We start from the raw sequence: 13,028 nt of genomic DNA, 5'->3' as shown, positions 1-13,028 counted from the left end.
ATGCTTACAACAAATCATTTCATGCCTATAATTAATGTGGAGAAAATAATCCCAAATATGCAAAATACACATATTATATATTTGAATGTATAAATCTAAAACATAGAGGGAAGTTTATGACTAAAATATTAATGTTGGTACAGTTTAGAATTATGAGAAACTGGAAATTATTTAAATGTCTAATAGAAGGGTAATTAAGTAAATTGCAAAGAATTCTCTTGTTAGACTATTTGGAGTCATTAATATAGTTATTATGAAGACTGTTGGTAACAGAGGAACACTAAGAATGAACTTAAACAGTAGCATGTCCAATCACAATTACGAAAACATTTGCCTATAAAAAAACGGTCACCATCATTAAGGAAATTCAGGGAAATACAGATTAAAGCCAACAAATCCTCACCAGAATGGCTAAAGTCAAGAGAGCAGCCCTACTAAGTGCTGACCGGAATGCTAGTCAGCCATAATCTTCATTCTCACTTTGGAAAATTGGTGGCTTCCTGTAAAGTTAAACATACACACTTATTCTATGGACCCACATCACTCCTGGGTATTTCCCAAGGATAAAGGCCACACATTCACAAGAAAAACTTGCACAGAATGATGATCGGTCATAGCATCTTAATGCACTATAGCTCCAACCCAGAAGCAGTCTAGATGCCCATTAATAGATGACCAGATAAACCAACTCTGGGGAACTTTTCTATTGGAATATAAGACAGCAATAAACTGAAGAAATAGTTGACACTTACAGGATCACATGATGAATCTCAAAAATGCCCTGCCGAGCAACAGAGGCCGGAAGGAAAAGAGCATACATATAATTCCATGAACACAAGCTCCCAGAACAGGCAAAACAGGCCTAAGGCTACAGAAGTGAGTTCAGTGGTCACCTGGAATAGGAGGCTGAGGAAGATAGGTTGAAGGGTCAAGGCAGGATTGTGGGGCAAAGGAATATTCTAGATCTTTATCTAATAATGACTGAAATACACATATCCAATTTTATAGGTTCAAGCCTTTTTTTTTTTTTTTTTGGAGGGGCACTGGGGATGCCAGACAGCTACTCTACTAACTGAGCTACATCCAGAGCCCTGACTTGCACTTTCAAAGTACATGTTTTGGAGCAGTGAAATGGGTCAGTCACTGAAAGCAATCACTTGCCTCCAAGTCTAGTGACGTTAATTCCATCCCTAGGACCAAAGTGGCAGAAAGAGAAAACTAACTGCCCAAGTTGTCCTCTGACCTCCACTTGCACACTGTGGCACGTGTGTGCGCACACATACACAAAATTTCAAAGGAACTAAAAATAATGCATGAATTTTAAAACATATAGTTTCTATCTCAAGAAGGTAAATGCCCATGAATAACATGTGTGTATTTGTGGTGTAAGCAATGGTGTATAATACATATATACATACGCTTGACTAGAAGACAATAGAAAGAATGATACCACACACATAATAGGGATTGCGTTTCATGGGTAATGTTTTAGATAATTTTTTTTCTTTTTTTAGGTTTACCACTGTTTTACCTGTGTGATTCTCTTTTGTTCTACAGTAAAATAAAACACTCCCATTTCTAAACTGCAAGTTACTGACGGCAAGCCCTTGTAATGGTCATAATACACTAAATGTTTAGTGCAGTGAGCTCCTGTACACGCTTCTTTGTGTGTATCTATCCCTGCAAGTCTTAAAGCAGCTCTACTCTCCAATTCTTAGTAAGCTGGCCACAAATATCCTCGAGGGAAACAAATACCTTCATGTATTTGTATCATCTACTATCTTTCTACATACTGTTTCTTCTTTTATTTCTTCAGGGAAACAAATACCTACATGTATTTGTATCATCTACTATCTTTCTACGTACTGTTTCTTCTTTTATTTCTTCAGACAGAATGTTAGGTGGCTCACACTGGACTCTAAGTAACAGAGGCTGGCTTTGAACTCCTGACCCTTCTGCTTGTATCTCTCAAGTGTTGGAACTACAAATGTGTACAGTCACACCCAGCTCTATTGTCTCTTTTTAACTACAACATTTCATGTTCTCACCAAGGACTAGGATACACTCTATCTTTATCATCTGATACCTACCTGCCTAACCTATTGTCTTAGTTAGGGTTTCTTTTACTGCTATGAAACACCATGACTAAAAAGCAAATTGCAGAGGAAAAGGTTTAATGTGGTCTACACTTCCAGATTATAATCCATCATTGGAGGAAGTCAAGATAGGATCTCAAGCAGGGCTGGAACCTAGAGGCAGGAGCTGATGCAGAGGCCATGAGAGATGCTGCTTACTGGCTTGCAGAACCCAGAACCACCAGCCCAGGGATGGCACCACCCACAATAAGCTGGGCCCTCCTCCACTGATCACTAATTGATAAAATGCCTTACAGCTGGATCTCATGGAGGCATTGCCTCAACTAGGGTCCTTCCTCTCTAACGACCCTAGAATGTGTCAAGTTGACACACAAAACCAGTCAATACACCTCATACCACTGAGCTACAATCGCAGCCCAAGTGATAAATCTTTGTTCTTTATATTCCCCACCAACCCTTAGCTTAGGAAAAAAGAAAACCACATAGATACAAAGAAAATAACTCCAAGATGGTACAGAACCACTAGGTTTGGTGGCATAGGCTATCTACTGAATAATCTCCAAGCGTGGATACAAATGGGCCCTCTTGCAATGTGAGTGGTGTCCTCAGTGTTGTGCCAACAGATCTTGATCATCATCCTTGTCTAGCTATGTCCTAGCTTTGTGATCTTGAAGAAACTCATGCTTATTTCCTTATCTGTATAATGAATGGGGCTATTAAGATTGCTAAATTGAGATAGTGTATGCTCAAAACCCACCATAAAGCATTAAACACATTACAGTAGAGTTATTCATATACCAAACTTAGAGCCTAATCTCCTTCTTTTTTTTTCACTTGTGTACATGTGTCTGTATGTATATGCCAACACGTTTGAGGATGCCTTTGGAGTCCAGAAGAGGATATCAAATCCCACGGAGCTGGAGTTACAGGTGGTTGTGAGTCTCCTGGCATAGGTGCTGGGAACCAAACGTGGGTCCTCTGGAAGAGTATGGAGCACTCTTAACTGCAGGGCTGCCTCTCCAGTGCCCGACTTTCTTTGTCTCTCTTTTATTCACATCTTTATCAACTTGCACTCTGTTCCCTGAAATTGTGAAGTATCTTCATGGCCTCTGGGTCTTTGCACAAACTGTGTCCTGCCTTTGCTGTACCTGTTTCCTTCAGACGACTTAGGTTTCATCTCTCAAAGCACTCTAGGCTTCACACTAAAATAGCCCCTCCCCCCCTCCTTTCTATCACGTTGATCTGCTTTATGGCTAGAGCCTTCAGCCATATCTGCAATACCAGAGATACTCTGTCTTCCTGTGTGTTCTACCCAGGGATCTCCTCTGCATTCCTACCCTGGAGCTTTGGACTGTTATGAAGCAATGTGGGTGTTGTCTGAACACATGCAGTATGATACCCATGAGCCCAGAATCCCACCTCTCGAAGCTACTAAGCGCCAAATGGACAGGTAGTGTATACAGTGCAGATACACTGGACAAAGAGGCATTTCCTACTTGTGAGAACTCTTCCTGCTGCTCCAGTGACCATGCACAGCACAACATAGGGATTGTTTACTTCCGAAAATTTTCACTGACCGCTTTGTACCTCAGTTGAGGACAATTAAAGAGAAGCCGGCAGGCCAGAGGAGGCCATTGTTAGAGAGCTCTTGCTTGCTGTGTGAGGCTCCTCTGCGTCCATCCAGACCTTCAGTAGAGGGCTCGTGTCTGTTAAGCTCACTACTTCAGCCTTAGCCCTGGAGCGCAGCAGATGTTAAAAAAATATCATGCACCGAGTCAGGCATGGTGGTGCCTGGTGCAGGAAGGGTGCAGTTTGAGGTCTGCTTAGGCTATATGGTGACCCGCAGCCTCCACAAACAAGTCATGCCCCGAGAGAAGAAACATTTACTGATATGAGGCTACACACTGTGTGTCTTCTTATTCTGACTGTTTCTGCATAAGGAGACACTGTGGGATAAACATGGTTCCTTTCCACCCAGTAGCTGAAGGAATCCACCCAAGATGCGCCTGTTGGCCTCAGGTCTGAATATTTGCCATGGCAGCAAGGCTCCTTGGTGGCCAGTAGGCAGTGAGGACTGGGGAATAAGGAGGGCATTGTCCTGCCCACAGGCATGCTTGTGCTCTGAGAGGAGCTGGGGAAGGAAGACACCTCTGCCAGCCAGGTACAGAGCAAGAGAGCTCTGCCCTCCCCGCACCCTCAGAGCTGTCAGACTGGGGGCTGCAAGGCACACAGTATGGGCACGCATCTTATCAAAACCACAGCGGAGTTTTCCAAAACACACCAAACCCGGATCTCATTGGTTTTCATGTCTGGAGGAAAGCAAGCAAGCGCGTCTTAGGGAGTTACTGTTTGCTTTGCTGAAGCAGGGCCAGGAGGGCCAGGTTTGTGGGTGGCTCATTCTGGAAAGTGCCAGCTCACTGCCACATGTGCAACTTGCCAGTGACGGCCACCACCACCGTCTTAAGTAACTCGGACAGAGCAGGAAGGAGCCCTGCTCCTCCTCCAGTGACCACCCAGTCCATTTCCAGAACACTCTTAGTCCCTACCTGACCCCTCCTCTTCTGAAGGCCCAGGTTCCTGGAGGGGCTCTCCCTGGGCTCCTGTTTCTTCAACTGCAAGATACTTGGGGTCAGTTCCCTAGACGTTGACTAATGCAGCCCACAATGTCATCAGAACCTTTACACAGTAGCCAGTCTTTCACATACTTCGGATTTAGACAATGAGTCTTCATAAAAAGAAAATAGTGTAGAAGGAAAAGATTAAAACGTCACACCAGAAAGTTGGAGTTTCATGTATTTTTCTTTTGGTATTTCTCTTTGTATGCATGTGTTTGTGTGTGTGTGTGTGTGTGTGTGTGTGTGTGTGCATGTGTGTGCATGTGTAATTATATATGTATGCCTGACCACTTATGTGCAAGTGTGCATATATGTATATGTGAAGGCCAGGTATCAAGCTTCAGGTATCAATTTTTTTCAGTCATCATTTTTTTGAGACTGGTTCTCTCTATGGGACCTGGGGCTTGCCAATTGGTCTGGGTTCCATAGCCAGCAAGCCCCACGAATCCTCCTGTCTCTGCCTTTCCAGCACTGGGGTTATAAACATGTGCCTCTATGTCCAGTGTTTTTATGTGGGTGCTGGGGATAGAACTCGTGTCCTTATGTTTGCCAGGGAAGCACTTCACTCACTGAGCCATCTCTCCAGGCCCTTTTTGTACTTTTCCTGGTAGAGTCTCCTCTACTTCACTCATATTACTTCTATGCTATATAGATTGCAATAAAGCTGGGCCTGGGGAGATGGCTTAGAGGCTAAGAGAGCTAGCTGCATGAGCACCTGAGTTTTCATACCAGCACCCATGTGAAAGTGTCAGATGTCTTAGCATTCTAAGCCCAGCATTATGAAGGATGGAGACAGGAGGATCACTAGGTAAACTGGTTATCAGCCTAGCCCAGACTCTGAAAGATCCTGTCTCAGAGGAATAAAGTGGACAGTGATAAGCAGGATGCCTGATATCCTCCTGTAGTCCCTATACACACATGTGCAGGCCCCAAATCACATTCATACTCACACATGTACAAAGACTAAGCAAAAGCACCAAACTGCGGTAAAATGTTCATTTTGACGATACTTGCCTACTTGACTTTCTGGAGTATTTTGGAGAACCTAGAGATCACGTGAGTGTTTGTGACGGTCAGTGGTCATTGACTATATTCAGAATCGCCTTGGATTGAGGCACACTTCTGGATGTGTCTGTGAGGGTGTTTCAGAGGTGATTAACTGAGAGGGGAAACCCCACCCAGAATGTGGCAGGCACTCTCCCGTGGGCTGGGGGCTCGGGTGGAAAGAATGAAAAGAAGAAAGTAATTGCCAGCACTCACCCTTCCTTGTTTGTATCCACAGCCAAAATGTGAGAAAGCAGCCTCTAGCTCTGTAGCCACATCATGGGTCACGTGTTGCCACCATGCCTCCTGATCCCTCTGCCTCAGCCTCTTCAATACTATAATCGCAGGCACCTACCACACCTGGCTTTAACATGGGCCTGGAAAGGATGGCTTTACAACCAAACCCCCAATCTCAGTGTCTACCTTACTCATCCTCGGAGATAATTTGGCCAAAATATCTGAAAAGTATTGCATAATTAGTCACTGAGACTTGAGTATAAACGTGCCTTGCATCTTCACCCCTTCATCTGTCACACCCAGACAAATACGCACGCCCACAGAGGCCTCCCAGAGCATCGTGGGCATCCGTGGACACACGAGGAAATGACACAAGAGGGAGAAATGAAATCTGACTGCATCAAAGTCACTTCACCAAGTTCTGCCCAGACCGGGTCTTCCCTGATGAGGATGGTTATCAGAAGAGTTAGAAAAAGAGGGCTGACACAACGCAGGCTAAGCTCTGTCCCCTCGCAATCTGACTTCTCCAGTTTCAATTGAAATGGCTTGTGAGGAGGGTTATGCTGAGCTGGGATGGTGCTGTTGTAGCAGCTGGTGGTAGCGCCTGACCGGCTGCGACACAGACGGAGCTCAGTCCCCCTCCTGGGCCCTTTTAGAATTTTGCTTCTGGCTTAAGGATCTTCTTCAAAAACTCTCACTAATGATTAAAAAATAAAGAACGAAAAGGCTGATTAGCAGAGTTTGAGGAGAGCCACACAGTGATGAAGTGGGGAAGAAGGCCTGAGGAGCTGCGGTTTTTAAGTCTGGAAGGATGAACCTGAAAGAGGAGATGCAATAATAAGGTTTAAGTGCCAGGCACTTATTAATCAACAACGACCCGCACCGTGATCCCTTAGCAGAGGCCCAGCATGGAGCAGGGGGGCTCAGCTCTGCCAAAAAGTCACAAAGATTAAGACTGGAAGAAATAAGCAGGCAGCCAGGACATAGTGGTTTAAGATAGACATACAAAAGGACTTCCTGGAGCTATAAGAGACTTGCTTATTGCAGAACTAAAAATCACAGGGAATATAAGAGGAAAAAGAACAAACCGAGCCTTTTAAGTATTATTGTTGCTGAAGAGTGGCTGCCTGGACACTGTGTCTCTTCACAAATCTAGTGTGGCGGCATTCAAGAGGGATCCAGGACAAGGTAAAAGAATTTAACACTGGTCTATGTGCTTCTTACAGACAGAACACAACCCAATTCAAATTCAAAAACACCTCCAGGAAGGTGTTTGGAAAACTTTGGTCCCTGTTACACAATAAATGCCCACAGGCAGGGCTTGAAAGATGAGAAGATGGGAAATGACCTTGTGGGGTGGGTCTGCCTGAGGTGTTCACAGGAGAGAGGACTTGGAGCCTGGTGGAAGGAGGGCGGTCTATGAAAGTCAGGCAAGAAACTGGCCCCAGTGAGGACCATTTTAAGCTTCCGAAGCTGAGGATAAACAAGCTGGAAGTGGAGGTTTTATGGGTCAAGCTTGCAAAAGGATAGACGGGAAAGAGAAGGGGGGGCTTGTGGAAGCCAGTTCAGGCTGTCATAGTTCCTTCACAGCCCTTGTCCTGTGCACTAACAGTGGAGGGTATCCCACAGCTGAAACTTTGTCTACTCCCTAAACCAATTGCCCGCCACCACCTGCCACTAGCGGTGGACAAAAGGGCCTATTTGTTTCCCTCTCTGTAGAAGTCTTTAGCTACTCGTAGAGACTACTATCCCTGAGTGAACGAATAAGTAAATGAGCAATGACTGACAGAATTCTGGGTGACAGCTCTCCACCTGTGGCAATCCTTTTGCTTTTGCTTACTTCTTTTGTGGAGCAGGTGATTGACAAAGGACACTGGTGCATGCTAGGACAAGCTCCTTACCACTGAGCCAAATCCCTTCTTCTGGTAATATTAATGAAGGGGTAAGATGTTTGGCGAGCTAAACATCCTCAACATCCTTTCTGCCCAGGGATAGAACAATAAAGGTCCATTGTACCTTCCAAACCAATTACCCTTGGTTGTCCACATTGTCCATGATGACTAATGTGTGGTATCTAGTCAAGCCGGGCTGACATCAGGACCATTGTTTCTCTGAAATGGTACTTCCCCTTATCTGAGAATACTGGGTACGATTCTATAGATTTCAGGATATCATGGCTAAACAGTACAACTGGACAGGGTCTTTGAACAACTAAACTTTTTTTTTTTTTAAAGACAGGATCTTGTTGTATAGCCCAGGATGCTCTCAAACTAGGGATTTTTCCACTGCAACTTCCTACATTCTGGGATTCCAGGTATGTGCCACTACACCCAGCTTCAATTAAAACTCCTCAGACAGCTTTCCGTCTGCCCATTAATATCCAAAGAATGGTCTGGTGAAAGGATGGATTATTATATGTCCTTTTATGAAAGCAACAAGTCTCAAATATTTTAAGTTGGTATGGATTATTGTATATCGATAGAAATGTAAGATTATGCCGGGTGTGGTGGCGCACACCTTTAATCCCATCACTTGGGAGGCAGAGGCAGGCAGATTTCTGAGTTCGAGGCCAGCCTGGTCTACAAAGTGAGTTCCAGGACAGCCAGGGCTACAGAGAAACCCTGTCTCAAAAAACCAAAAAAAAAAAAAAAAAAAAAAAAGAAATGTAAAATTGTTTCAACTCTTGTTTAATGTATTGTACATATTCAACTCATAAAAATGTAAATGTAAAATTCTAGTCTTATGAAAGCTACTATTGCAAACTGTTTAGGATAATTAGAAATACAAGTTAATGGTCATCTATACATTTTACTTGTAGTCTTACTAGGTACTAGTTTAGTTAATTACAGAAATAAGCTTTATTTACTCTCTTGTATATGTTTCCAAAGTTAAGAGGATAGTAAATAGCTAGATCCAAGCAACATTGTCTACTCAGATATACTATAGGTAGATAGATGGTCTTCAGACATTTCAGAGATCTACAGAATATGGCATTTAAGATATTTTAATAATAAAAGGCTTTTCTAACCAAGAGACACATCAGCTCCTGGCAGCACCCAATCTACTTCAAAGAAGATGATGGGCATGGAGTTTGCTTCAACCATGGCAAAGCTAGCCACTGGGCAGAAAGTGGCCCTTACCTCAACAACTGACAGCAGGCTGTCTAAACTATGGACAAGCAGACACTGGAAAGTCAACTGTCCAACTTCGCAGATATAAGGTAGGCCAGTCCTTTATACAGAAAAGTCTCTCAGATATTCTGGGCCTGTAGGGCAAAGATACAGCAGAACCTTGGGTGGACTGTCCAGGCAACCAGCACTCTGTCCTTTCTATGGTTTTGGAAGTTGGTTACCCTACACTTTCTGTTTACTCAGGTAATATTTATCCTTCTCAAGTCGCCGATAGGGTTGAAGACTAGATTGTAATAGTCTTACAGTTTTTCTTATTAAAGGTTAAAGACGAAAGCTTACGTTGTTTAGGATCTACAAAAAAGTTTAGGGTCTAAAAAGGTGTTTTTAGGTTGATAAATTCAGGTTATGATAAGAAATTGATTTAGGTGCAGAACTCTGGACTCACCATGAGAGGATAGATGGTAGAATACGTTCTCCACGTTTGTCAAATACAAGTGGACTGGAGACTGTAAATATAATTCTTACCCAGGAGTCCTCATAATTGTTCTTACTGCACAGAGTTTATTGATATTAGAGAAAGCCATTTTGGGGACTAAAAGAGGGAAATGTAGTGAGAATTTTGGTTTCTTTAAAAAAAAAGTAAACCAGTTATGTTGTGAAAATCTTTTTAATGCCAGGTGTGGGGTATTGGGCTGCTCCAGGTTGTCCAAGCCGCTAAGAATGATTGCATCATACTCCAGGAGGGGTGTGAATTGTGCCAGCTGCAGACAGTTTATGTATGGAATTCTGGGGACTCTTGAGAGGATATAAATGGGAGAACCCTGAGAGAGCCCAGGGCGTGGCTGCTGCTGCTCCTGCTCCTGCTCCTCCTCCTGCTCCTGCTCCTCCTCCTGCTCCTGCTCCTCCTCCTGCTCCTGCTCCTGCTGTTCCTCCTGCTGCTCCTCCTGCTCCTCCTCCTGCTGCTCCTCCTGCTCCTCCTGCTGCTCCTGCTCCTCCTCCTTCTGCTCCTCCTGCTGCTCCTGCTCCTTCTCCTTCTGCTCCTCCTGCTGCTCCTCCTGCTTCTCCTGCTCCTCCTCCTGCTGCTCCTCCTGCTCCTCCTGCTGCTCCTCCTGCTCCTCCTCCTTCTGCTCCTCCTGCTGCTCCTGCTCCTGCTCCTTCTCCTTCTGCTCCTCCTGCTGCTCCTCCTGCTTCTCCTTCTGCTCCTCCTCCTTCTGCTCCTCCTGCTTCTCCTCCTGCTCCTCTTGCTGCCCCTCCTGCTGCTCCTCCTCCTTCTGCTCCTCCTGCTGCTCCTCCTGCTGCTCCTGCTGCTGCTCCTCCTGCTCCTTCTCCTCCTGCTTCTCCTTCTGCTCCTCCTGCTGCTCCTCCTCCTGCTCCTCCTCCTTCTGCTCCTCCTGCTCCTCCTGCTGCTCCTGCTGCTGCTCCTCCTGCTCCTTCTCCTCCTGCTTCTCCTTCTGCTCCTCCTGCTGCTCCTGCTGCTTCTCCTCCTGCCACTCCTCCTGCTGCTGCTCCTCCTCCCAATGTTTCCATTTCTGCTGTTTCTGTTGCTGCTGTTTGTCAAGTGGTCATGAGCAAAGAGATGAGCAGAAAAAGATTGGAGATCCTGACAATGAAGATTGGACTTGCCCCAAGGAACCAAACACCCCTAAGTAGCAGGAAGTAGTCTAAAGAGATCTATGCTCCTTTCCTCTCTAAGCTTTTTAAGCTAGTGTTGGGGGCTGGAAGGGATTGGGGTGGAGTAAGGGTTGGAAGGGTGGTAAGTATAAGGACCCAATAAAGTAGCCCTCCCCCAAAACACACCTACAGCCTGGCGCCTGAAAAAGATGGTAGAAATGAAAAGGGTTTCACTAACCCCTGAAGGGTCTGTTGAACCTGTTCATCTCTCCACGGGCGGATCCTTGGAGACAATGGAGAGATGAACCCTGGAAACATGCTGGTCTTCAAAAATTGAATTTGTCAAAAAGTTACTTTGTCATTTATGAGTAGGGAGGCCCAGACAAGCCTTTGTACTTCTCTGAAACTGAGCTTCCTGTTCTTAACCTGAAGATAAGTCAGGACACTTCTCTGTCGTGACTGGTGAAGGATCATTTGCAAAGCATTGCAGAAAACACCAAGCACCGTAATGGTGGGATTCAGCTATTATTGCTTTTTTTTTCCTGTTTACTCTGGGAACTTAAAGCCAGCCTTTGGACCAAGTATTGACATTTGCAAAAGGCCTCTTAGCTCACTCCCAACCTTACCCAACACAACAAACCAAATATTCTGATCTAAGTTACCTTTCAACACCACTAAAAAGTACATATATTAGTAACTTAGTTCAACTTACTATCTATTTTATTTAGTCTTATCTTTTTTTAGACACTATAGTCTAGAGATTTTTTTTTGTCTTCTGTGTATAATATTACTCTGGTTTTGAGGAGTACAGCTGTAGAACTTAAATTATCTAAGAGATCACACAAATTCTCTACTCTAGATCTTGCGAGAGTACAGCAGGCATATGCTGACTGGGGAATAGAAGGGTACTCACTCTGTTTTTAAGCTTTTAAATTCTAAATTTAAGTATAAAGGGCCCTGTCTTCATTCATTCGTTTGTCAATTTATTCAAGGACTGTCTCTGAGTTATGAAGCCGACTCTGTTAAGTGTCCTGCCCACATCCCCTCTGTCAGCCCTGTGCCCATAATTACAAACACAGGCTACCTTCTTCTGAGTGCTTTCTTTGGTATGTGAGCTGGAAACGCCGGTGAGTTCATGCTTACTGGCATAATTTTAAACCAGGGCTAGACAGACACTGGAGAGTAAGGACCCCTCTCCTGGGTTGCTGAGACGGTTCACTCAGCAAGGTGCTTGGTGCCCAACCCGAGGACTTGCAACCAATCCCAGGTCCCACATAGTGGAAGGAACTAACCGAGTCCTACAGATTTTCCTTTGACTTGCAGATGTGTGCTCATGCCTGTGTGGACACACTCTAAATACATTGAATCTAAATTTATTTCTAAACCTTCACTCCTTGCGTCTCAGTCTGTCTCCTCCTGAGGCACATTCCACACTATATCTGGGCTTCCCCAGTGGGATTCTGCCTTGCTGGGCCACCACAGTCATTTCTCTGATGCTCTCGGTACTGGCTTTCTCCCACTATCTCAAGTTCCTGCTCCTCCATTGCATATTCTTATCAGCATCTTCCGGATAAAGTCCTAGCATTTAAGTCTCTCTCTCAGGGTCTTTTTTCTGCAATGATACCTTGCCTAGCGACACACTGACCTCAGTGGGACTGGACATGTCAACCCACACATGCTTGATATATGATTTTTTTTTCCTGTTTTCTACATAGATTCTTTTCTTTTGGATACAGCTTCATTCTATAGCCCACGTTATCCTGGATTTCATCATGTATTCCAGGCTGTCTTTACACTTGCAGCAATCTTTCTGCTTCAGCCTTCTGACTACTGTAATTACAGACATAAATCAACATGTCTAGCTTTATTATTTTTTCTTTATTATATTTTGGAATTGGGGGATTGAGGTAAAGTCTCAGTATGTCACCCAGGATGGCCACAAACACATGATCCTCCTACCTAAACCTCCCCAGGCTGAGATAATAGGTGTGCACTACCATACCCGACTCAGTATTTTAATGTTTCTAATATTTTAAAATCCTGCCCCATTCACCAAACTGTCTCTCTCTCTGTCTCTCTGTCTCTCTGTCTCTCTGTCTCTCTGTCTCTCTCTCTCTGTCTCTCTCTCTCTCTCTCTCTCTCTCCTTCTCTCCCTCCCTCCCTCCTGTGGTCTGGATGACTACTATGCTCAGTGATGTAATGGAACTAGTTCACTTATGATAGCTGATTGCTATATTTGGGGACATTTTTGAGGAATGTATTAAACACAAGCATTATTAAAAATTAAATCATAT

The sequence above is a fragment of the Mus musculus genome, chromosome 2 (assembly GCF_000001635.26).
Source record: "Mus musculus strain C57BL/6J chromosome 2, GRCm38.p6 C57BL/6J".
NCBI lineage: Eukaryota > Metazoa > Chordata > Mammalia > Rodentia > Muridae > Mus > Mus musculus.
Note: the sequence above shows the minus strand (reverse complement) of the source record.